Source organism: Brachyhypopomus gauderio, unplaced genomic scaffold, assembly GCF_052324685.1.
Source record: "Brachyhypopomus gauderio isolate BG-103 unplaced genomic scaffold, BGAUD_0.2 sc136, whole genome shotgun sequence".
Classification (NCBI taxonomy): domain Eukaryota; kingdom Metazoa; phylum Chordata; class Actinopteri; order Gymnotiformes; family Hypopomidae; genus Brachyhypopomus; species Brachyhypopomus gauderio.
Window position 1 is genome coordinate 1 of NW_027506957.1, and position 25,000 is coordinate 25,000.

A 25,000-nucleotide genomic window follows, 5' to 3' on the forward strand; every position below is an offset into this window, starting at 1 on the left:
TCTCTGTGTATGTTCAAATTCCTTAAAAACCTCTAAAATGTCCTGTACTAAAATGTCCCAGAAAACTTCATAAAATTCCATTGGCAACCCATCCTCCCCTGGTGACTTCCCCCTTTTAAAATGTTTGAAACTGTGAGTCACCTCTTCCGCTGTAAAATCTTTTACTAAAACGTCTGGGTCTTTCACTTGCCTGTCTAAAAACCCCAGGACTTCCCCCATTGTTTGTTCATCTGTGTCCTTGCTCCCATACAACTCTTCATAAAAATCCCCTACCATATTTAAAATGCCCCTATCCGTTACCTCCTCTCTGTCTCCCTCTTTCAACATAGACATCCCTCCCCCTTTACACATTATTTTCTTAAAAAAATACCTCGTACATTTTTCCCCTTCCTCCATCTCTTGTTCCCGGCACCTGATCATTATCCCCCTGCTTATTGCGTTCGCCAGGGCCTCCATTTCATTTTTAACCTCTTTTATTTCTTCATTAAAGTCAAAACCCCGGTTGCGTAGCTCAAAATACCTCTGCAGCCTCTTTTGTAAACCCTTCATTTTCCTCCTCTGGCGTTTTTTCTTTAAAAACCCTTCCCTTTTAAAATATGTCTTGGTCCTACATTTCACTGATTCCCACCAAAGTGCCCGTGAGTCGTATGAGTCTTGGAGAGTCTGCCAAAGGCTGTACTGCTCCCTGTATCTTGCTACAATACTTTCATCCTCCAATAGGGAGCAGTTCAGCCTCCAGATCCCTCCCCCTGCCGTCACACCAGTGGGGAGAAACAGTGAGCAGGATAGCATGAGGTGATCTGAGAAAAACAAAGGAGTTAATGTAGCATCCTTGGGCGGGCATTCTCTAGTAAAAAGAAAATCAATACGGGAGGCTCGGGTGCCATCACCACTAAACCAGGTGAACCCCTCCTCCTTCGGATGCACTTTTCTAAAACAGTCTTCTAAATTAAAATCAGTCAGTAACCCATGTAAAACCTTAGAAGATTTATCAACTTTAAAATTTTCCCTTACATTCTTTCTATCCTTTTGAGATAAAACACAGTTAAAGTCCCCACCCACTATTACCGGGGTTTTTCCCAATAAGTGAGGCTGCAGGTCCTCCCATAGTTCACACCTCTCATTTTTATCGTTAAAACCATACACATTTAAGACCTTTAAGTCACGCCCTAAAACAGTCAAATGAGTCAGTAAGGCCCGCCCATCCCTCACCACGGTGCAGTCCTTCACCTGAATGTTAGGGCTTTTTATTAGAACCGCCACTCCATCCGATCTGTTGTAGTGTGATCCACTCCAGAGAGAGGGACCCGCAGTCCATTTCTGCTCCCACTCTCTGTATGAGTTCATGAAGGGGATTGCACACTCCTGTAATAAAAACACATCTGAAGATGTGTTTTCTAAAAAGGACAATATGTTCTGTGCTCTCACAGATGTCTTCACACTTCTCACATTTAGAGTAGAGATTGTGATAGACATGGAGCAGTAAAGGAGAAGTAAAACCACAAGGGGGGGTTTAAAACAGGGGGTCATTTTGTACACAGTTAAAACACATTGAAATTTGCATTATCTCTTGCAGGTCTTAACACAATAAAATCCATTAAAACTAGTCTACATCGATTCCTAAAACCACTTCCATTTTTCTCCTGCCAGGGTGAAAGAAGTCCAGGACTGGGATATTTTCTGTCTCTGATCGGTCAGGAGTCGACGCTCTCCCTCTTGGCGGTAAGTGTAAAAACGATACCTCGTTCGGTGAACCACCCGGCCAGCAGGGGTCAGACCTCTCTGAAGGAGGGGTATCCTCGTCTGCTGTGGCCCGCTGTTTCTTTTCCTCCATCATCAAAGGGGACTCCGCCGGTCTTTTCCCCACTTGTGCGCTTGGGAGTGAGGTATCTAGCTCACTCCCCAGCCCCGGCATACTTACCTCAAACCCAGATTGCCATGAAGGTGAACTGTCCTCCTCCTCAATTTCCACTTCTACTTCTCTATTTTGTTCCTCCACCCTTTCCTCTCCCTGACTCTTCTCTGGCTGCTTGGGGAGTGAGCTCCCCCTAGCTTCCAGAGTGGTCACTTCATGAGGTTGGGGAACGTTATTTCCCTCCAAAACCTCTAGCCCCGCCCCTTCTTCTCCTTCTCCTTCACTTCCCTCCGGACCATGCTGTATTTCGGCCATTTTGTTTTCGGCCATCTTGTCTTCAGTTTTATTTTCTCTCTCCGCCTTCTTTAATTTATTTGCAAAGGAAGAGGGACAATTTCTGAAGAGGTGGTCACTCTCCCCACAGAGGTTACATTTTCTGGTATTAGTACACTCAATATATTTGTGCCCTATCTCCCTACATTTCCCACATACTACCTGAGAGCAGGCTTCGGCCAGATGTCCCATATCCCCACACTTGCGGCACGTCTTGGGCATTCCCTGGTAGTGAATGTAGCCCCTATTTTCCCCCAACACTATCATTTGTGGTAAATGCTTCAGGCCCATATAGCCGTTAGCGTCCTCCCACTGCCTTATCGGGACTCTCCAGGTGCAGTTCCAAATACGATCCTCGTCCAAAACTTTCATAGGTGGCCCTGCTACATTGCAAAACCTTCTTAGCCATGCACAGATATCTTCCCCACATACAGTCTCATTAAACATTTTAACAATGACTACCTTTCTTGTGTAATCTGTCAACCTTTCCAACATAAACATCTCAAAGTGCTTTTCCATTTCCTCATACTTTGTCCAAAACCTGTTCAACAATGTCTGTGACCCAAAGCTTACATCGAAACCCTTATTCTGAGGCAGAGCTATAATGCAATTTAACATTTCTGGTCTGAAACCCAAAACCTTTTGTATCAATTTCCTAGAAAAGTCTAAACGCGACATGTACAACAGTTTCCCTTCATTATCTGACTTGAAATAAAAACGCACACTGTGGTGCCTCCTCATGCCTGGCCGAGCGGCCGACATGATGGAGGCACCTACAGATTACTTAACTCTCTAAAAAAGACCACTTGTAAAAACCTCTAAGATCCTAAAACTATAAAATCCTAAGATCCTAAAAGCTTTACAAGTACAAAAGACACAATAAATACAAAAAAACAAGACTTACCTTAATTCACCAATAATCCAAACCGCAACAACCTGCAAATTTAGAAAACTTTCCACAAATTAAATCACAATCATCAACTTTTACCATAGAAAAAATTTTTTAATGCCCTCTGGGTTCCTAGAGCAATCCGTAGGAAGGCTCTCAAACCCCAAAGGGTCGATCGCTGTCTCCGCCCCTTGATCTTAGCCAAAAGGCCGAGAAGCGATAACCTGAAATGGGCGCTGGCCTGGGCGCCGGCCTCGCCGGCACAGGCCTCCCCTCCGCGGAGACAGCGCCCTTCCTTCCTTCCTTCCTTCCAGCCGTACGTACGCTCACCCTTCCCTTCGTGCCACGCCCACCCCTACGTTTATACACATTCTCATTGTACAGATTGTTGCGGCCCTGCCCGGAGGCAGAGCGCTCCAAAAAATCAATTTGACTCTTTGACGTTCCCCTCCACGGAAATCTTTAGTAAAAGGCGAAAGATTTGTGCGTGAATGAAGAGAAACCCGAGCTATAGCCATGTAGGCTCAGGCGTCCCGCTACGCCAACCTAAAGCCTAGCTCGTTTGTTCGCGGTAACAAGGGAGGAGCCTGCGGGGCTGTGGCTTGTTGGCAACATCAGGCAGGCAGGCAGGCAGGCAGGCAGGCAGGCAGGGCTGGCAGGCTATAATGGAGAGAGAGAGAGAGAGAGAGAGAGAGAGAGAGAGAGAGAGAGAGAGAGAGAGAGAGAGGGGAGGGGAAAAAACAGTAACAATCTCAAAAAAAAAAAAAAAAAAAAAAAAAAAAAAAAAGAACAAAAACGGAGGGAAAACTGCAAACCGCCGAAAGGGGAGTGGCCTCCGCTCGCACTGCATTTGTGACCAGCTGACAAGGCAGTGAGAGAGACAGAGACCACTCACTCCCCTTCATTCTTACTTATTCTGGTTTTTTTTAAAGGAGTGAGCGCTTTTGGCTGCTTTGTTTTATTTATTCACACAGACAGACAGACAGAGACAGACAGACAAATCAACCAACAAATGTAAAAATAAAGTTTTATAATATAATATTATATATATATACACACACACACACACACACACACACACACACACACATATATTACAAATTCATTAAAATAAACAGGCTGATCATACCATACAACCAGCAACAAACTCTTTCTTTTCCACACGTTTAGGAAGGTGCACCGTTCCTGGAGGTACTGCAATACCAGGTCGATGCGTGGGGCGAACGGGGCAAGCCCCTGTTTCGCCTCCCTGTTCTAAAAATCCATTTAATATGAAGTCCTCATATAGAGGACGTATCAGATATTAAACTGATAAGAACAGATTTTTTTTTTCTTTTTTTTTTTTTTTTTTTATTCGAAGTACTCAGCATTTTAATACAATGAAACATCAGCAGGTCAGTTAAACATACACATAAAATCAAACATAAATACATTAATACAATAAAACACCAACCATTCCATAAAAAGTCAATGTTTCATTATCCACTTTCAAAACACATAAGAACACACATAAAAGTCTATCACTTCGGTTTTGGCATAAAGACCCATTTCCCTTTTACCTCCTTTACTGTATTCCTTTTTAATATGTTAGCTTTAGCTTCCGCGTAAATCTCGCGGTCAGAATACCCCTGTGCCTGTTTTCTCGCCAGTATCCCAGCATTTATCCCTTTCGGATGGAACAGAGACATCATTATGGGCGTATGGGGCTCCGGTGGCGGGAAGGGGGACAAGCTTTCCCCTTCTGCATCCTCAAAGCTGTCCTCTCTCGATGTTGAAACCCCTCCCTCCACTGGGCCTTCCTCCCCCTCTGTAGTCATCTCCGGTGGAAAGGGGTCCTCCTCCACCGTTCCCATGCAAACAAGGCTCTCCCAGACTGTCTTCTTCGGTGTCGAAGACTGTGACGGCCTGGGCACCGCCTCTTCGATCTGGGGGGTTGGGGGGGTGGACTTCCTCTCCTTGTTTCGTCGTCGTCCCCCCTCCTCCTTGGGAGGGGTCAGCCCTGTCCTGGATCTCTTCTTGGAGGTGCCGGGAGTGGCCTTCTTTGGCTGCCCGGCCGGTCTGGACCCGTCTCTCTGGGGAGGGGGAGCACACAACAGGTGAGTAGGCTTTTTCCTTACCTCCCCCTCCCCTGGATGCTCCTCTTCACCCGGGACTGCGTCTGCGTTGTCTTCCCGGCCGGTCTCTGCCGTCATCCCCTCATCTGCAGTTGCTGGTGTTGATGTTCCAGACCCGGCCGGGGGTCCCGTTGGGGCCTCCCCGGAGGGCGCCGCAGTGGTCTTCCTGCTCCTGCCCCCTGCCACCGCCGACGCATAGGAAAAGCCAGCGCTGGGGCAGGAGCGCTCCAGATGTCCCTCACCGCGGCATCTTCTGCACCTCCGGGGGCCCTTGCAGTCCCGGGCCAAATGTCCCGGGTCCAGACAGTTGTGACACTTCCGGCCCGGGCAGCTCTCCTCCTTGTGTCCATACTCCCGGCACACTCTGCAGTGATCGGGCTGACCCCTGTAAAACAAATATCCACGGTTAAAACCCAAGGAGAAGAGGGCTGGAGGATGTACCACACCCCCCTGGCCGTCTTCTTTAAAAGTCATAAAAAACTGGCGACGGCCATTCCAGACGCCCAGCTCGTCCCGCACAAACTTCTCCCCCGGGTGGACCTCCCCGTAATTCTGGAGGAACCTGCGGATGTGCTCCGTGGGAACATACGGGTTGAACACGTGGGTGGTGACTAGCCGTCGGCCCTCCACCCACAGGGGCTCAACCATGAAATGTTTACCCACGGGATGTTCCTTCAGCTCATCCCTCCGCCCCAGGGCACGTTGGTAAACCTCGGCAGAGTTGAAGGTGACCTCAAAATAGGCCTGGGGCCCATTGCGCTGAGCGCAGATCAAGTCCCAAACCGGGATCCCCAGAGCTTCTTGCAGCACCTCCCTTATGAAGGGGACCCTCTCAATGAAGGGGGGCCCCTCTCCACTGGGAGCCCAGCGGAACCTGGCCGTATTGAGCAGGCCTCCCCCTGCTCCCAAGCCAGGCCCCGCCGGGTAGGCTGCCGTCAGCCCCGAGGTCCCGGCTGGCTGGCCGCCACCCAGCGCCGGTGCCTCAGGCCCACCATCGGCCATCCTCTCCACCCCTGCCGGGAGGCCCGGAGCAGAGAGAAGCCGCAGTTCCTCCACTGGTCACCGGGGGAATGTTCAGAAGTCCACCCGGGATCCTCCAAGCCGGCGAGACGAGCCTAAAAACAGGAGGAGGAGCTGGGCGGTTCCCAAGCGGTGGTCGGTGGGCAGTGCCACCAGACCGATTGCTCATTAGGTTCCGCCCAGACTCCTCCTGTTAAAAAACACAGAAAAAACAGAGAAGGTTAAAATGCAGGCATAAAAAACGGCAGGTAAAAGCTGTAGTAAAATGTTAAGATTAGAATAAAATCTAAAATCAACGATACTACACTTGATCTTAGCCAAAAGGCCGAGAAGCGATAACCTGAAATGGGCGCTGGCCTGGGCGCCGGCCTCGCCGGCACAGGCCTCCCCTCCGCGGAGACAGCGCCCTTCCTTCCTTCCAGCCGTACGTACGCTCACCCTTCCCTTCGTGCCACGCCCACCCCTACGTTTATACACATTCTCATTGTACAGATTGTTGCGGCCCTGCCCGGAGGCAGAGCGCTCCAAAAAATCAATTTGACTCTTTGACGTTCCCCTCCACGGAAATCTTTAGTAAAAGGCGAAAGATTTGTGCGTGAATGAAGAGAAACCCGAGCTATAGCCATGTAGGCTCAGGCGTCCCGCTACGCCAACCTAAAGCCTAGCTCGTTTGTTCGCGGTAACAAGGGAGGAGCCTGCGGGGCTGTGGCTTGTTGGCAACATCAGGCAGGCAGGCAGGCAGGCAGGCAGGCAGGCAGGGCTGGCAGGCTATAATGGAGAGAGAGAGAGAGAGAGAGAGAGAGAGAGAGAGAGAGAGAGAGAGAGAGAGAGGGGAGGGGAAAAAACAGTAACAATCTCAAAAAAAAAAAAAAAAAAAAAAAAAAAAAAAAAGAACAAAAACGGAGGGAAAACTGCAAACCGCCGAAAGGGGAGTGGCCTCCGCTCGCACTGCATTTGTGACCAGCTGACAAGGCAGTGAGAGAGACAGAGACCACTCACTCCCCTTCATTCTTACTTATTCTGGTTTTTTTTAAAGGAGTGAGCGCTTTTGGCTGCTTTGTTTTATTTATTCACACAGACAGACAGACAGAGACAGACAGACAAATCAACCAACAAATGTAAAAATAAAGTTTTATAATATAATATTATATATATATACACACACACACACACACACACACACACACACACACATATATTACAAATTCATTAAAATAAACAGGCTGATCATACCATACAACCAGCAACAAACTCTTTCTTTTCCACACGTTTAGGAAGGTGCACCGTTCCTGGAGGTACTGCAATACCAGGTCGATGCGTGGGGCGAACGGGGCAAGCCCCTGTTTCGCCTCCCTGTTCTAAAAATCCATTTAATATGAAGTCCTCATATAGAGGACGTATCAGATATTAAACTGATAAGAACAGATTTTTTTTTTCTTTTTTTTTTTTTTTTTTTATTCGAAGTACTCAGCATTTTAATACAATGAAACATCAGCAGGTCAGTTAAACATACACATAAAATCAAACATAAATACATTAATACAATAAAACACCAACCATTCCATAAAAAGTCAATGTTTCATTATCCACTTTCAAAACACATAAGAACACACATAAAAGTCTATCACTTCGGTTTTGGCATAAAGACCCATTTCCCTTTTACCTCCTTTACTGTATTCCTTTTTAATATGTTAGCTTTAGCTTCCGCGTAAATCTCGCGGTCAGAATACCCCTGTGCCTGTTTTCTCGCCAGTATCCCAGCATTTATCCCTTTCGGATGGAACAGAGACATCATTATGGGCGTATGGGGCTCCGGTGGCGGGAAGGGGGACAAGCTTTCCCCTTCTGCATCCTCAAAGCTGTCCTCTCTCGATGTTGAAACCCCTCCCTCCACTGGGCCTTCCTCCCCCTCTGTAGTCATCTCCGGTGGAAAGGGGTCCTCCTCCACCGTTCCCATGCAAACAAGGCTCTCCCAGACTGTCTTCTTCGGTGTCGAAGACTGTGACGGCCTGGGCACCGCCTCTTCGATCTGGGGGGTTGGGGGGGTGGACTTCCTCTCCTTGTTTCGTCGTCGTCCCCCCTCCTCCTTGGGAGGGGTCAGCCCTGTCCTGGATCTCTTCTTGGAGGTGCCGGGAGTGGCCTTCTTTGGCTGCCCGGCCGGTCTGGACCCGTCTCTCTGGGGAGGGGGAGCACACAACAGGTGAGTAGGCTTTTTCCTTACCTCCCCCTCCCCTGGATGCTCCTCTTCACCCGGGACTGCGTCTGCGTTGTCTTCCCGGCCGGTCTCTGCCGTCATCCCCTCATCTGCAGTTGCTGGTGTTGATGTTCCAGACCCGGCCGGGGGTCCCGTTGGGGCCTCCCCGGAGGGCGCCGCAGTGGTCTTCCTGCTCCTGCCCCCTGCCACCGCCGACGCATAGGAAAAGCCAGCGCTGGGGCAGGAGCGCTCCAGATGTCCCTCACCGCGGCATCTTCTGCACCTCCGGGGGCCCTTGCAGTCCCGGGCCAAATGTCCCGGGTCCAGACAGTTGTGACACTTCCGGCCCGGGCAGCTCTCCTCCTTGTGTCCATACTCCCGGCACACTCTGCAGTGATCGGGCTGACCCCTGTAAAACAAATATCCACGGTTAAAACCCAAGGAGAAGAGGGCTGGAGGATGTACCACACCCCCCTGGCCGTCTTCTTTAAAAGTCATAAAAAACTGGCGACGGCCATTCCAGACGCCCAGCTCGTCCCGCACAAACTTCTCCCCCGGGTGGACCTCCCCGTAATTCTGGAGGAACCTGCGGATGTGCTCCGTGGGAACATACGGGTTGAACACGTGGGTGGTGACTAGCCGTCGGCCCTCCACCCACAGGGGCTCAACCACGAAATGTTTACCCACGGGATGTTCCTTCAGCTCATCCCTCCGCCCCAGGGCACGTTGGTAAACCTCGGCAGAGTTGAAGGTGACCTCAAAATAGGCCTGGGGCCCATTGCGCTGAGCGCAGATCAAGTCCCAAACCGGGATCCCCAGAGCTTCTTGCAGCACCTCCCTTATGAAGGGGACCCTCTCAATGAAGGGGGGCCCCTCTCCACTGGGAGCCCAGCGGAACCTGGCCGTATTGAGCAGGCCTCCCCCTGCTCCCAAGCCAGGCCCCGCCGGGTAGGCTGCCGTCAGCCCCGAGGTCCCGGCTGGCTGGCCGCCACCCAGCGCCGGTGCCTCAGGCCCACCATCGGCCATCCTCTCCACCCCTGCCGGGAGGCCCGGAGCAGAGAGAAGCCGCAGTTCCTCCACTGGTCACCGGGGGAATGTTCAGAAGTCCACCCGGGATCCTCCAAGCCGGCGAGACGAGCCTAAAAACAGGAGGAGGAGCTGGGCGGTTCCCAAGCGGTGGTCGGTGGGCAGTGCCACCAGACCGATTGCTCATTAGGTTCCGCCCAGACTCCTCCTGTTAAAAAACACAGAAAAAACAGAGAAGGTTAAAATGCAGGCATAAAAAACGGCAGGTAAAAGCTGTAGTAAAATGTTAAGATTAGAATAAAATCTAAAATCAACGATACTACACTTGATCTTAGCCAAAAGGCCGAGAAGCGATAACCTGAAATGGGCGCTGGCCTGGGCGCCGGCCTCGCCGGCACAGGCCTCCCCTCCGCGGAGACAGCGCCCTTCCTTCCTTCCAGCCGTACGTACGCTCACCCTTCCCTTCGTGCCACGCCCACCCCTACGTTTATACACATTCTCATTGTACAGATTGTTGCGGCCCTGCCCGGAGGCAGAGCGCTCCAAAAAATCAATTTGACTCTTTGACGTTCCCCTCCACGGAAATCTTTAGTAAAAGGCGAAAGATTTGTGCGTGAATGAAGAGAAACCCGAGCTATAGCCATGTAGGCTCAGGCGTCCCGCTACGCCAACCTAAAGCCTAGCTCGTTTGTTCGCGGTAACAAGGGAGGAGCCTGCGGGGCTGTGGCTTGTTGGCAACATCAGGCAGGCAGGCAGGCAGGCAGGCAGGCAGGCAGGGCTGGCAGGCTATAATGGAGAGAGAGAGAGAGAGAGAGAGAGAGAGAGAGAGAGAGAGAGAGAGAGAGAGAGGGGAGGGGAAAAAACAGTAACAATCTCAAAAAAAAAAAAAAAAAAAAAAAAAAAAAAAAAGAACAAAAACGGAGGGAAAACTGCAAACCGCCGAAAGGGGAGTGGCCTCCGCTCGCACTGCATTTGTGACCAGCTGACAAGGCAGTGAGAGAGACAGAGACCACTCACTCCCCTTCATTCTTACTTATTCTGGTTTTTTTTAAAGGAGTGAGCGCTTTTGGCTGCTTTGTTTTATTTATTCACACAGACAGACAGACAGAGACAGACAGACAAATCAACCAACAAATGTAAAAATAAAGTTTTATAATATAATATTATATATATATACACACACACACACACACACACACACACACACACACATATATTACAAATTCATTAAAATAAACAGGCTGATCATACCATACAACCAGCAACAAACTCTTTCTTTTCCACACGTTTAGGAAGGTGCACCGTTCCTGGAGGTACTGCAATACCAGGTCGATGCGTGGGGCGAACGGGGCAAGCCCCTGTTTCGCCTCCCTGTTCTAAAAATCCATTTAATATGAAGTCCTCATATAGAGGACGTATCAGATATTAAACTGATAAGAACAGATTTTTTTGACAATGTTTATTGATACTTTACACCAATAAATACAACGTCACTTATATGTTAAAAGACAGCATACACATTAGATAAAAAAGATGGTTAAAAGACATAATAGTCATGCATTTTAAAACCATTCTTACAATCTTTTCACTTTTAAAAGCCACATCCTTGCATCTGTTAAAACAGTACATAAAAAGGTTTTTATTATAGAAGCATTTTAAAATGCCTTTAAAAGTCCAAAACAGTTTAATATCATAAAACCTTTTCAATGTCAGATTCACTACTTTGTACATTGTCTTTTTCAGATATATTGCAACCCCTGCCCAGAACCACGAAGAGAGAGGAAGGCAGAGATGACGCCAGCCGGGAGGTGAGGTGCGTACGTCCGCAGCTCCTCCCGCCCTCCGTCGAGGCCCCTTCCTGTGCGTCTCCAGAGGAAGTCCTCCCCTGTGCCCGCTGTCTCCTTTCAGGCATCCATGTCCCCTCAGGAAACGTCGGCGGGAGCCCCGGTCGGTGGTGGCAGGGACCTCCCTGCGTGTGACCTCGGCCCCCTCCTCCAAATGGCGACGTCCGGCGCCACCTGCAGCGTTGTAGTTGCCATCTTTTTCATAGCGTGGAGGGGCACCGTGACGCGCTTCCCCACCAGCAGGTTGCGGGAGGTCCACAGTGCGGCCGTCACGCTTGTGAGGGCGAGCCAGAGTGTCTTGAATTCATCTGATGGCAACTTTTCTACACCCTGGCCCACCCCGTTCACCGCTACCCGGTAAACTTGCGGGAGGACCTCCCCTGCTGGCAGGCTTGGGCATTTCAGGGGGCCGATCGCGGCCCACAGGTCCCTGGCCACGCTGCACTCCCAAAGGACGTGCCGCACGGTCTCAGGCTGGCCGCAGCCTGGCCGTGGGCACACTGCCGTTGCCCCCATGCCCCGGGAGTGCATCACCGCCCGGACCGGGAGGACTTCATGGGCCACCATCCAGGTAAGGTCCTTCTGTTTGTTCCGGAGGGCCGGGTGGGCTGCGTTTGCCCACACTCTTCGAGCCTCCGCCGTTGTCATCCCCACCACTCTGCTCACCTCCTCGCGGTCCTGAACAAGGGAGACCAGAGTTTTTGCGTTCGTTAGTTCCTGAATCGTGCACTTTTCTAAATTGTATTTTGTTAAAAACTTTTTAATAAAAAGGTAATCATGCGGCAATTTAAAAGACACTGGTGTTCTAAGATCTGGTTTTAAAATGCCTAATTTGTACAGATAAGACCCCATCCAGAACCGAGCCATAATGGCTGTCTTGGTCCTGGATGGGGATGTTGCGTATGCTATATGTGCTGCAACAAATTTGCTGCCTAAAAACAGGTGGGGGTCTGGGAGCCCTTTCCCTCCGTTTTCAGGCCTCTTCTTTACTGTTTCTCTCCTCAGGCGCTCCTACTTGGACCCCCACAGGAAATAGAAAATTGCCCGGTCCAATCCTAAAAGAAAGCTCCTTGGAGGACTAAAAACAGAGCACAGTAATAAAAGCAAAGGTAAAATCACTGCTTTTATTACTAAAATTTTCCCTTCCAGAGTCAATTGTCGTAATCCCCACAGTCCAAGTCTCTGTCTCACTTTCCCTAAAGTTGTTGTCCAATTTCCACTCCCTCCTCCTGCCCGGTCAAATTTCACCCCTAAAATCCTGATATTTGTTTCTTTAAAATTTACCCCTAAAACAGTTGGTATGTTCGTCCATGGTCCGAAGAGCTGTGCCTCAGTCTTGTCTCGGTTCAGTTTGGCTCCAGAGGCCCTCCCAAACCATTCTGTTACCTCTAGGGTCCTCTGGGCCGACACCATGTCTGTGCATAAAACTGTCACGTCGTCCATATATAATGAACATGTCACCGTCAGTCCCCCTGGCAGAGTCAGTCCATTGATCCATTGGTCCCTTCTCAAGATTTGCGCCAGTGGTTCCATGCATGTGACAAACAGGAGCGGGGATAAGGGACAACCCTGCCGTACTCCTGAGCGAATAGTAATCGCCTTGGAGAGGTGCCCATTTACCAGAATTCTGCTATTGATGTCTTTATACAACAGGCCCACCCATGCTATAAACCTCCCCGGGAACCCCATCTTTTGCAGTACCTGAAACAGGTACTGGTGTGAGACCCGATCGAAAGCTTTTTCGAAATCTAAATTTAATGCTAATAACCGAATGTTTCTGTCTCTCACATAACAGATGGAGTCACGGATCAGGATCAAGTTGTCCGTGATCCTCCGCCCCGGCACTGCGCAAACTTGATCTGGGTGGATCACGTCTTCTAAAACCAATGACATCCGTCTTGCTAAAATTCTACTAAAAAGCTTACAATCAACATTTAAAAGTGTGATGGGTCTCCAATTTCGGATCTCTGATTTTTCCCCTTTTTTGTGTAATAGAGTCACTATCCCTGACCTAAAACTGTCAGGTAAAACGTCAGAAGTCTGGAAGTCTGTGAAAATACATAAAAGGTCCCCTACTAAAATGTCCCAAAAGGTTTTGTAAAACTCCACGGGGAGCCCATCCTCTCCCGGGGACTTCCCTGTTTTAAAACCTTTTAAAACATTTTGTAGTTCTTCAGTCGTAAAATCTGTAGTTAAAAGTTCCTTGTCTTTAATTGTATTTTCCAATAAATTTGTCACTTCTTCCATTGTTGTTTTGTGTGTTTGTTTTTCACCATATAAATCTTCATAAAACCTTTCTACCACCCCCATAATCCCATGGTTTGTATCCTGTTTTTTATTCCCATCTTTTACTTCAGTCATCCCCCGGCCCCGGGCCATAGTTTTCTTAAAAAAGTACCGTGTACACTTTTCCCCTTCTTCCAATTCCTGTTCTTTACAAGTCATTATATACTTTTTACTCATCTCCTCTGTTAAAAGCATCATCTCTTCCTTTACTTTCTTTATTTCCTCTTTAAAATCATACCCATGATTTACCAAATTAAAATACCTCTGCAGCCGTTTTTGCAGCCCCAACATGCGTCTTCCCTGTTTCTTCTTTTTAAAACTTCCCACCCTTCTAAAAAAAGTCTTGGTCCTCCCCTTCACCATCTCCCACCATTGTGCTCGTGTACTGTACAAGTCTTGGAGGGACTGCCAAAGCTTGTACTGCTCCCTGTATTCTTCTCTTACTTCCTCTTCCAGCAACAGGGAGCAGTTTAGCTTCCACAGCCCTCCCCCTATCGTCACATCTGTGGGGAAAGAAAGGGTGCAAGACAGTAAGGCGTGGTCTGAGAAAAACATGGGGATCAATCTAGCATCTGATGGCGGGCAGTCACGTGTAAAAATGTAGTCAATTCTGGAGGCCCGGGAACCATCACCACTCGACCAGGTGAAGCCCTCCTCCTGTGGATGCATGGTCCGGTAACAGTCGACTAATTTAAAATCCACTTTCAGGTTGGTCAACCTCCCAGACGTTTTATCTAGTTTAAAACCATCTCCAACGTTTTTCCTGTCTTTGCCAGTTAAAACACAGTTAAAATCCCCACCCACTATCAAAGGGACCCTCCCCAGCATGTGGGGCTGCAAATCCCCAAACAATTCGTACCTCTCTTCTTTTTCATTAAAACCATACACATTTAAAACCTTAAAATCCCTCCCTAAAAAATGCAAATTTGCTAAAAGGGCCCGCCCATCCCTCACCACGGTGCAGTCCTTCACCATAATCCTAGAGTTCCTAATTAAAATTGCCACACCATCAGCCTTGTTGTAGTGCGATCCGCTCCAGAGGGAGGGACCTGCAGCCCAGCGCTGCTCCCACTCTCTGTAGGATTTCAGAAATGGGATCGCACACTCTTGTAATAAAAATACATCTGCATTAACTGTTTCTAAAAAAGATAGAATACTCTGTGCTCTTAGAGGTGCCTTCACACTTCTCACATTTATAGTGGCGATTGTGAGAGACATGAGCACGTTTAAAAGAAGGAAAAAACCCAACATCCTGAACATAACAAAGGTACTATATTTTGATCCAATAAAACCCATTAAAACTCATTAAAACTAGTCATCTTCTTCAATTCCTAAAACCACCTCCATTGTTTTTCTGCTGGGGTGGAAGAAGTCCAGGACCGGGGGGTACTCTACCTCAGTTCTGTCAGGGGTTGAGGTTCTCTCCCTCCCTGGTAGGTGTAAGAAGGACACCTCGTTGGGGGAGCCCCCCGGCCAGCAAGGGTCTGACCTTTCTGATGGAGGAGTTTCCTCTTCCGCCGCGGCTCGTTGTTTTTTCTCTGTCTCCTCTGCTAAAGGTGATTCCGCCGGTCTTTTCCCCACCTGTACACTTGGGATCCAAGTGTCCAGTTCGCTTTCTGATACTTGCATGCTTGTTTCTCCTACTATTTGGGGTGAGAGAGAAAGAGAAAAAGAAACATTTTCCCCCACCCACCCTTCTTCCCTGCTTTTTTCACCCTGTTCGGAGTGTGGTTTTACCTCTGGGTCTTTTTGTTTGTCAGCCATTTTATTTGTGACCACACTGTCCTCCGCCATTTTGTCTCCTTTTGCCTCTTTACTTTGCCCCACCCCTTTGTCCTGTTCCCCTCCCCCTCCCTCCTGTCTATGAAAGGCCGGCCCCTTTCTTACCTGTTCGGTTTTTTCCTGGGCTTGGGGAGGGGGTGGAGTTTTTCCTGCCGGTTCCGCCCTTGGCTCCTCCCCTTCCTGCTTCTTCTCCCCAGCCATCTTGTCCCCTTGTTCGCCATGCTGGGCGGCCATCTTGGTCTTCCTAAGTTTGTTGGCAAATGATTGCGGGCAGTCTCTGAAGAGGTGGTTTTCTGCTCCACAGAGATTGCACCTTCTGCCATTTGGGCACTTCTCAAAGGTGTGCCCAGTTTCTCTACACTTGCCACAGAAAACCTTTGTGCATACCTCTGCTAGGTGCCCCATCTCCCCACACCTTCTACAAACTTTGGGCATCCCCGGGTAAAAAATATATCCTCTGTTTTCCCCCAACACCATTGTCTGCGGCAAGTGCTTCATCCCCATATACCCACTTACGTCTTCCCAAAGTTTTATTGGTACTCGCCAAGAACATGTCCAAATTCCATCTTCATCCAGTTCCTTTGTTGCATTCCCTGTTACTGTACAAAATCTTCCAAGCCATGCACAAATATCTTCCGAACTCACTGTCTCATTAAACATTTTAACCATTACTACTTTCTTTGTATAGTCCGTTAATTTTTCTATTTTAAACAGTTCAAAGTGTACTTTCATTTCTTGTATTCTTGTCCAATATGTGTTCATCAAGGCAGCAGTGCAAAAACTAATGTCAAAACCCTTGTTCTGTGGTAGTGCTATGATACAGTTTAGTTCTATGGGGCTAACCCCAAGAATCCCCTGTACATATTTTCTGGAGAAATCTAGCCTGGATGGTGCTGTTATCCCATCTTGCCGAGGAATAAAGGCGAAGCGCACACTGTGGTGCCTCCTAATGCCGGCACGGGCAGCCGACATGGTGGAGGCTCCACCACTTTAAATTTTACACTAAAAATTCAATAAATAGTTCAATAAATAGCTAAAATCAGTATAAAAAGTTGTAAAAAGGTTCAAAACAAGTCTAAAAGCGGATTTAAGAACAAATTTTAGTTTAAACCTTAAAATAAAGGGTTTCCTAAAACAGTTCTAAAATCCACTTACCTTGCTTTTTGAACCGTAAAGATAGCCACACTAACCGTGTAGAAGAAAAGTTGTCCTTTGTAGCTTTCGGCAAACCGCCTTCCGCTCCAAAGGTCGATCCCAGTCTCGTCCTCTTGATCTTAGCCAAAAGGCCGAGAAGCGATAACCTGAAATGGGCGCTGGCCTGGGCGCCGGCCTCGCCGGCACAGGCCTCCCCTCCGCGGAGACAGCGCCCTTCCTTCCTTCCAGCCGTACGTACGCTCACCCTTCCCTTCGTGCCACGCCCACCCCTACGTTTATACACATTCTCATTGTACAGATTGTTGCGGCCCTGCCCGGAGGCAGAGCGCTCCAAAAAATCAATTTGACTCTTTGACGTTCCCCTCCACGGAAATCTTTAGTAAAAGGCGAAAGATTTGTGCGTGAATGAAGAGAAACCCGAGCTATAGCCATGTAGGCTCAGGCGTCCCGCTACGCCAACCTAAAGCCTAGCTCGTTTGTTCGCGGTAACAAGGGAGGAGCCTGCGGGGCTGTGGCTTGTTGGCAACATCAGGCAGGCAGGCAGGCAGGCAGGCAGGCAGGCAGGGCTGGCAGGCTATAATGGAGAGAGAGAGAGAGAGAGAGAGAGAGAGAGAGAGAGAGAGAGAGAGAGAGAGAGAGAGAGAGAGAGGGAGGGGAAAAAACAGTAACAATCTCAAAAAAAAAAAAAAAAAAAAAAAAAAAAGAACAAAAACGGAGGGAAAACTGCAAACCGCCGAAAGGGGAGTGGCCTCCGCTCGCACTGCATTTGTGACCAGCTGACAAGGCAGTGAGAGAGACAGAGACCACTCACTCCCCTTCATTCTTACTTATTCTGGTTTTTTTTAAAGGAGTGAGCGCTTTTGGCTGCTTTGTTTTATTTATTCACACAGACAGACAGACAGAGACAGACAGACAAATCAACCAACAAATGTAAAAATAAAGTTTTATAATATAATATTATATATATATACACACACACACACACACACACACATATATTACAAATTCATTAAAATAAACAGGCTGATCATACCATACAACCAGCAACAAACTCTTTCTTTTCCACACGTTTAGGAAGGTGCACCGTTCCTGGAGGTACTGCAATACCAGGTCGATGCGTGGGGCGAACGGGGCAAGCCCCTGTTTCGCCTCCCTGTTCTAAAAATCCATTTAATATGAAGTCCTCATATAGAGGACGTATCAGATATTAAACTGATAAGAACAGATTTTTTTTTTTTTTTTTTATTCGAAAAGCAAGCTTTATATCAATTTTACATCGAAAATGCAATAAAAACAACAATTATTCATAAAAAACACACATAAAATTCATACACACATACAATAAATGTAAAAAACGCTTCAGGGGTTGGCTAAAAAACACACATCACACATGCAGATTTAAAACATTTGTTGTTCTGATAAAAGTCTATAAAAGTCCCTTCCTCGCCAGCAACTTCTGTAGCAGTGCTGGCGGGAGCTTGCTAGGGTCTTTTAAAAGGAATGAGGTGGGGGAAGGAAAAGAGCCCGACGCCGGGGAGAGGTCATCTTCGTCTGAGCCCGGTCCGTAGTAGTAGGCTGGCAGGGGCGGGACCTCTCCCAAGTCCTCTGTGTCCATCTCAGGGAAAGCTGGTGCGGAGAGGTCCGCCACCATGGAGCCCAGACAGATGACACTCTCCCACACAGATTCCTTGGGCGTTGAAGCCTGTGAAGGCCCCCTGGACGCCGTCTCTTCTGCCTGGGGGGGTGGGGGGGTGGTTGTCCTTTTCTTGTTCCTCCGTCTCCCCTCCTCCTTGGGAGGGGTCAGCCCAGTCCTAGTTCTCTTCTTGGAGGTGCCGGGAGTAGCCTTCTTGGGCTGCCCGGCCGGCCTGGACCCGTCTCTCTGGGGAGGGGGGGCACACAACAGGTGAGTAGATGGTTTTTCTCTTACCTCCCCCTCCCTAGGCTGCTCCTCTTCGCCCAGGACTGCGGCCGCGTCGTCTCTCCGGCCAGCCTCTGCTGTCGTCTCCTCTCCTGCAGCTACCGATGTCCTGGGGCCAGCCGGGGGTCCCGTCGAAGGCACCCCGGAGGGTGCCGCGGCGGTCTCCCCGCCCCTGCCCACGGCCACCGCCGACGCATAAGTAGGAACAGCGTTGGGGCAGGAGCGCTCCAAATGTCCCTCGCCGCGGCATCGTCTGCACCTCCGGGGGCCCTTGCAGTCCCGGGCCACATGTCCAGGGTCCAGGCAGGTGAAGCACTTACGGCCGGGACAGCTCTCCTGCTTATGCCCATACTCCCGGCACACTCTGCAGTGATCAGGCTGACCCCTGTAAAACAAATATCCTCTGTTAGCACCCAAGGAGAAGAGGGCGGGAGGATGCACCACACCCCCCTGGCCATCTTTCTTAAAAGTCATAAAAAATTGACGGCGCCCATTCCACACTCCGAGCTCGTCCCTAACCATCTTATCCCCCGGGTGGACCTCCCCATAGGTCTGGAGGAACCTACGGATATGCTCCGCGGGGACATACGGGTTGAACACGTGGGTGGTGACCAGACGACGGCCCTCCACCCACAGGGGCTCAACCACGAAATGTCTACCCACGGGATGTTGCTTCAGCTCATCCCTCCGCTCCAGGGCACGCTGGTAAACCTCAGCAGAGTCGAAGGTGACCTCAAAGTAGGCCAGGGGCCCATTGCGCTGAGCGCAGATCAGGTCCCAGACCGAGATCCCCAGAGCTTCTTGCAGCACCTCCCGTATGAAGGGGACCCTCTCCATGAAAGGGATCCCCTCCTCACCGGGAGCCCAGCGGAACCTGGCCGTATTGAGCAGGCCTCCACCTGCTCCCCAGCCAGGCCCCGCCGAGGAGGCTGCCGTCGGCCCCAGGGACCCGACCGGCTGACCGCCACCCAGCGCCGGTCCCCCGGTCCCACCATCGGCCATCCTGCTCTCCCCTGCCGAGGGACCCAGAGCAGAGGGAGCCCGCAGTTACTCCAACCGACCACCGGGGAGAGAGATCTTCCTGGTCCACCCGGGATCCTCCAAGACGGCGGGACGAGCCTAAAAACAGGAGGAGGAGCTGGGCGGTTCCCAAGCGGTGGTCGGTGGACAATGCCACCAGACCGATTGCTCATTAGGTTCCGCCCAGACTCCTCCTGTTAAAAAGACAAAGAGAACAACAAATTAGTAAAATCACAATAAAATCTGCATGTAAAAGCTGTAGTAAAAATGTTAAAATTAGATAAAGAATCCAAAATCAACGATACTACACTTGATCTTAGCCAAAAGGCCGAGAAGCGATAACCTGAAATGGGCGCTGGCCTGGGCGCCGGCCTCGCCGGCACAGGCCTCCCCTCCGCGGAGACAGCGCCCTTCCTTCCTTCCAGCCGTACGTACGCTCACCCTTCCCTTCGTGCCACGCCCACCCCTACGTTTATACACATTCTCATTGTACAGATTGTTGCGGCCCTGCCCGGAGGCAGAGCGCTCCAAAAAATCAATTTGACTCTTTGACGTTCCCCTCCACGGAAATCTTTAGTAAAAGGCGAAAGATTTGTGCGTGAATGAAGAGAAACCCGAGCTATAGCCATGTAGGCTCAGGCGTCCCGCTACGCCAACCTAAAGCCTAGCTCGTTTGTTCGCGGTAACAAGGGAGGAGCCTGCGGGGCTGTGGCTTGTTGGCAACATCAGGCAGGCAGGCAGGCAGGCAGGCAGGCAGGCAGGGCTGGCAGGCTATAATGGAGAGAGAGAGAGAGAGAGAGAGAGAGAGAGAGAGAGAGAGAGAGAGAGAGAGAGAGAGAGGGGAGGGGAAAAAACAGTAACAATCTCAAAAAAAAAAAAAAAAAAAAAAAAAAAAAGAACAAAAACGGAGGGAAAACTGCAAACCGCCGAAAGGGGAGTGGCCTCCGCTCGCACTGCATTTGTGACCAGCTGACAAGGCAGTGAGAGAGACAGAGACCACTCACTCCCCTTCATTCTTACTTATTCTGGTTTTTTTTAAAGGAGTGAGCGCTTTTGGCTGCTTTGTTTTATTTATTCACACAGACAGACAGACAGAGACAGACAGACAAATCAACCAACAAATGTAAAAATAAAGTTTTATAATATAATATTATATATATATACACACACACACACACACACACACACACACACACACATATATTACAAATTCATTAAAATAAACAGGCTGATCATACCATACAACCAGCAACAAACTCTTTCTTTTCCACACGTTTAGGAAGGTGCACCGTTCCTGGAGGTACTGCAATACCAGGTCGATGCGTGGGGCGAACGGGGCAAGCCCCTGTTTCGCCTCCCTGTTCTAAAAATCCATTTAATATGAAGTCCTCATATAGAGGACGTATCAGATATTAAACTGATAAGAACAGATTTTTTTTTTTTTCGCAATGTTTATTGAGTCTTTACACCAATAAATACAACGTCACTTTTATGTTAAAGAAGCAGCATACACATTAGATAAAAAGATGGTTAAAAGACACAATGGTCATGCATTTTAAAACCATTTTTACAATCTTTTCTCTTTTAAAAGCCACATCCTTGCATCTGTTAAAATAGTACATAAAAGGTTTTATTATAGAAGCATTTTAAAAGCCCTTAAAGTCCAAAACAGTTTAATATCATAAAACCTTTTCAATGTCAAATTCACTACTTTGTGTATTGTCCTTTTCAGATGTATTGCAAACCCTGCTCCCCCCCGTCCAAGACCACAAGGAGAGAGGAAGGCAGAGATGAACCCAGCCGGGAGGCCGAGGTGCGTGCATCCGCAGCTCCTCCCGCCCTCCGTCGAGGTCCCTTCCTGTGCGTCTCCAGAGGAAGTCCTCCCCTGAGCCCGCTGTCTCCTTTCAGGCATCCCTGTCCCCTCAGGAAACGTCGGCGGGAGCCCCGGTCGGTGGTGGCAGGGACCCCCCTGCGTGTGACCTCGGCCCCCTCCTCCAAATGGCGACGCCCGGCGCCACCTGCAGCGTTGTTGTTACCATCTTTTTCATAGCGTGGAGGGGCACCGTGACGCGCTTCCCCACCAGCAGGTTGCGGGAGGTCCACAGTGCGGCCGTCACGCTTGTAAGGGTGAGCCAGAGTGCCTTGAATTCTTTTGATGGTAACTTTTCTACACCCTGGCCCACCCCGTTCACCGCTAACCGGTAACTTTGCGGGTGGACCTCCCCTGCTGGCAGGCTTGGGCATTCCAGGGGGCCGATCGCGGCCCACAGGTCCCTGGCCACGCTGCACTCCCAAAGGACGTGCCGCACGGTCTCAGGCTGGCCGCAGCCTGGCCGTGGGCACACTGCCGTTGCCCCCATGCCCCGGGAGTGCATCACCGCCCGGACCGGGAGGACTTCATGGGCCACCATCCAGGTAAGGTCCTTCTGTTTGTTCCGGAGGGCCGGGTGGGCCGCGTTCGCCCACACTCTCCGAGCCTCCGCCGTCGTCATCCCCACCACTCTGCTCACCTCCTCACGATCCTGAACAAGGGAGACCAGGGTTTTAGCATTTGTCATTTCTTGAACAGTGCATTTTTCCAACTCATACTTTTTTAAAAATTTCTTAATAAAAAGGTATTCGTGTGGCAGTTTAAAAGATACTGGCGTTCCTAAATCTGGTTTTAAAATGCCTATGGTTTGCAGATAGGACCCCATCCAGAACCGAGCCATAATGGCTGTCTTGGTCCTGGATGGGGATGTTGCGTACTCTATATGTGCTGCTGTAAATTTGCTGCCTAAAAACAGGTGGGGGTCTGGGAGCCCCTTCCCTCCATTTTCCGGTCTCTTCTTTACTGTCTCTCTTCTCAGGCGCTCCCACTTGGACCCCCACAGGAAGTAGAAGATCGCCCGATCCAAACCTAAAAGAAAGCTCCTTGGAGGACTAAAAACAGAGCACAGCAATAAAAGCAAAGGTAAAATCACCGCTTTTATCACTAAAATTTTCCCTTCTAAAGTCAATTGTCGTAGTCCCCACAGTCCAAGTCTCTGTCTAACTTTCCCTAAGGTTGTTGTCCAATTTCCGCTCCCTCCTCCTGCCCGGTCAAATTTCACCCCTAAAATCCTGATGTTTGTTTCTTTAAAATTTACCCCTAAAACAGTTGGTACGTTCGTCCATGGTCCAAAGAGCTGTGCCTCAGTCTTGTTTCGGTTCAGTTTGGCTCCAGAGGCCCTCCCAAACCATTCTGTTACCTCTAGGGTCCTCTGGGCCGACACCATGTCTGTGCATAAAACTGTCACGTTGTCCATGTATAATGAACATTTCACCGTCAGTCCCCCTGGCAGAGTCAGTCCATTGATCCATTGGTCCCTTCTCAAGATTTGCGCCAGTGGTTCCATGCATGTGACGAACAAGAGCGGGGATAAGGGACAACCCTGCCGTACTCCTGAGCGAATAGTGATCGCCTTGGAGAGGTGCCCATTTACCAAAATTCTGCTATTGATGTCGTTGTACAACAGGCCCACCCATGCTATAAACCTCCCGGGGAACCCCATCTTTTGCAGTACCTGAAACAGGTACTGGTGTGAGACCCGATCAAAAGCTTTTTCGAAATCTAAATTTAATGCTAATAACCGAATGTTTCTGTCTCTCACATAACAGATGGAGTCACGGATCAGGATCAAGTTGTCCGTGATCCTCCGCCCCGGCACTGCGCAAGCTTGATCTGGGTGAATCACGTCTTCTAAAACCAATGACATTCGTCTTGCTAAAATTCTGCTAAAAAGCTTACAATCGACGTTTAAAAGTGTGATAGGTCTCCAATTGCTGATCTCTGATTTTTCCCCTTTTTTGTGCAGCAGAGTCACTATCCCTGACCTAAAACTGTCAGGTAAAACGTCACAAGTCTGGAAGTCTGTAAAAATACATAAAAGGTCCCCTACTAAAATGTCCCAAAAGGTTTTGTAAAACTCCACGGGGAGCCCATCCTCTCCCGGGGACTTCCCTGTTTTAAAACCTTTTAAAACATTTTGTAGTTCCTCTGTCGTAAAATCTGTAGTTAAAAGTTCATCATCTTTAATTTTATTTTCCAATAAATTGGTCACTTCTTCCATTGTTGTTTTGTGTGTTTTCTTTTCACCATATAAATCTTCATAAAACCTTTCTACCACCCCCATGATCCCATGATTTGTATTCATTATTTTGTCTCCATCTTGTAATTTAGTAACCCCTCCTCCCCGCGCCACTGTTTTCTTGAAAAAATATCTTGTGCATTTTTCCCCTTCTTCTAGTTCCTGTTCTTTACAAGTCATTATATGTCTTTTGCTTACCTCCTCCATTAAAAGTCTAATTTCTTCTCTTACCTGTTTTATTTCCTCATTAAAATCAAACCCTTGGTTCACCAGATTGAAATACCTCTGTAACCTTCTTTGCAGCCCCATCATGCGCCTTTTCTGTTTTTTCTTTTTAAAAGTTCCCACCCTTTTAAAAACGTCTTGGTCCTTCCCTTTACCATCTCCCACCACTGTGCACGTGAATCGTACAGGTCTTGGAGGGACTGCCAAAGTCTGTACTGCTCCCTGTATTCGTCTCTCACCCCTTCATCCTGCAGCAGGGAGCAGTTCAGCTTCCACAGCCCTCCCCCTATCGTCACATCTGTGGGGAAAGAAAGGGTGCAAGACAGTAAGGCGTGGTCTGAGAAAAACATGGGGATCAATCTAGCATCTGATGGTGGGCAGTCACGTGTGAAGATGTAGTCAATTCTAGAGGCCCGGGAACCATCACCACTCGACCAGGTGAAGCCCTCCTCCCGTGGATGCATGGTCCTGTAACAGTCCACTAAATTAAAATCAGTTATCAAATTTGCCAATCTTCCCGATGTTTTGTCTAGTTTAAAACTCTCTCCCACATTTCTCCTATCTTTTTTACTTAAAACACAATTAAAATCCCCACCCACTACTATCGGATCCCTCCCCAGCATGTGGGGCTGCAAATCCTCCAGCAAACCATATCTTTCCTCTTTCTCATTAAAACCATACACATTTAAGACTTTAAAATCCCTCCCTAAAAAATGCAAATTAGCTAAAATGGCCCGCCCATCACTCACCACAGTGCAGTCCTTCACCACAAGTCTAGGGTTATTTATTAGGATAGCAACACCATCTGACTTGTTGTAGTGCGACCCACTCCAGAGAGAGGGACCCGCAGCCCAGCGCTGCTCCCAGTCTCTGTATGATCTCAGGAAGGGGATTGCACATTCTTGTAATAAAATGATATCGGCTGTCACTGTTCCTAAAAAAGTCAGAATGCTCTGTGCTCTCAAAGGTGCTCTCACACTCCTCACATTAATGGTGGCGATCGTGAGAGACATGAGCACGTTTAAAAGGAGGTAAAACCACAACATTCTTGGTTGACCTAAAAGCAACTGGAACTAGAAACCTTTCAACACAATAAAATCCATTAAAACTAGTCTAAATCCATTCCTAAAACCATTTCCATTTTCCTCCTGCCAGGGTGAAAGAAGTCTAAAACTGGGATATCTTCTGTCCCTGATCGATCAGGAGTCGACGCTCTTCCTCTTGGTGGTA

The 25,000-nt window shown here is 48.9% G+C and overlaps 9 non-coding genes and 4 pseudogenes across 9 annotated transcripts; all 13 read right to left on the reverse strand.

The window, feature by feature from the left end:
- Window positions 1-3,469: 3,469 nt before the first annotated feature.
- LOC143499929 (U5 spliceosomal RNA) lies at window positions 3,470-3,588 on the reverse strand. Its single transcript, XR_013126465.1, has one exon. It is a non-coding gene; the product is annotated as a U5 spliceosomal RNA (small nuclear RNA).
- Window positions 3,589-4,246: 658 nt separating this feature from the next.
- On the reverse strand, window positions 4,247-4,441 carry LOC143499878 (U2 spliceosomal RNA). Its single transcript, XR_013126453.1, has one exon. It is a non-coding gene; the product is annotated as a U2 spliceosomal RNA (small nuclear RNA).
- Window positions 4,442-6,379: 1,938 nt separating this feature from the next.
- LOC143499912 (U2 spliceosomal RNA) lies at window positions 6,380-6,548 on the reverse strand (annotated as a pseudogene).
- A 163-nt stretch (window positions 6,549-6,711) lies between these two features.
- Window positions 6,712-6,830, reverse strand: LOC143499930 (U5 spliceosomal RNA). The gene has a single exon (XR_013126466.1). It is a non-coding gene; the product is annotated as a U5 spliceosomal RNA (small nuclear RNA).
- Window positions 6,831-7,484: 654 nt separating this feature from the next.
- Window positions 7,485-7,679, reverse strand: LOC143499879 (U2 spliceosomal RNA). Its single transcript, XR_013126454.1, has one exon. It is a non-coding gene; the product is annotated as a U2 spliceosomal RNA (small nuclear RNA).
- Window positions 7,680-9,617: 1,938 nt separating this feature from the next.
- On the reverse strand, window positions 9,618-9,786 carry LOC143499913 (U2 spliceosomal RNA; annotated as a pseudogene).
- Window positions 9,787-9,949: 163 nt separating this feature from the next.
- On the reverse strand, window positions 9,950-10,068 carry LOC143499931 (U5 spliceosomal RNA). Its single transcript, XR_013126467.1, has one exon. It is a non-coding gene; the product is annotated as a U5 spliceosomal RNA (small nuclear RNA).
- A 654-nt stretch (window positions 10,069-10,722) lies between these two features.
- Window positions 10,723-10,898, reverse strand: LOC143499843 (U2 spliceosomal RNA; annotated as a pseudogene).
- Window positions 10,899-16,804: 5,906 nt separating this feature from the next.
- LOC143499932 (U5 spliceosomal RNA) lies at window positions 16,805-16,923 on the reverse strand. Its single transcript, XR_013126468.1, has one exon. It is a non-coding gene; the product is annotated as a U5 spliceosomal RNA (small nuclear RNA).
- Window positions 16,924-17,571: 648 nt separating this feature from the next.
- Window positions 17,572-17,756, reverse strand: LOC143499833 (U2 spliceosomal RNA). Its single transcript, XR_013126434.1, has one exon. It is a non-coding gene; the product is annotated as a U2 spliceosomal RNA (small nuclear RNA).
- A 1,793-nt stretch (window positions 17,757-19,549) lies between these two features.
- On the reverse strand, window positions 19,550-19,776 carry LOC143499924 (U2 spliceosomal RNA; annotated as a pseudogene).
- Window positions 19,777-19,939: 163 nt separating this feature from the next.
- LOC143499933 (U5 spliceosomal RNA) lies at window positions 19,940-20,058 on the reverse strand. Its single transcript, XR_013126469.1, has one exon. It is a non-coding gene; the product is annotated as a U5 spliceosomal RNA (small nuclear RNA).
- Window positions 20,059-20,714: 656 nt separating this feature from the next.
- Window positions 20,715-20,901, reverse strand: LOC143499874 (U2 spliceosomal RNA). The gene has a single exon (XR_013126450.1). It is a non-coding gene; the product is annotated as a U2 spliceosomal RNA (small nuclear RNA).
- Between the last annotated feature and the right edge of the window lie 4,099 nt (window positions 20,902-25,000).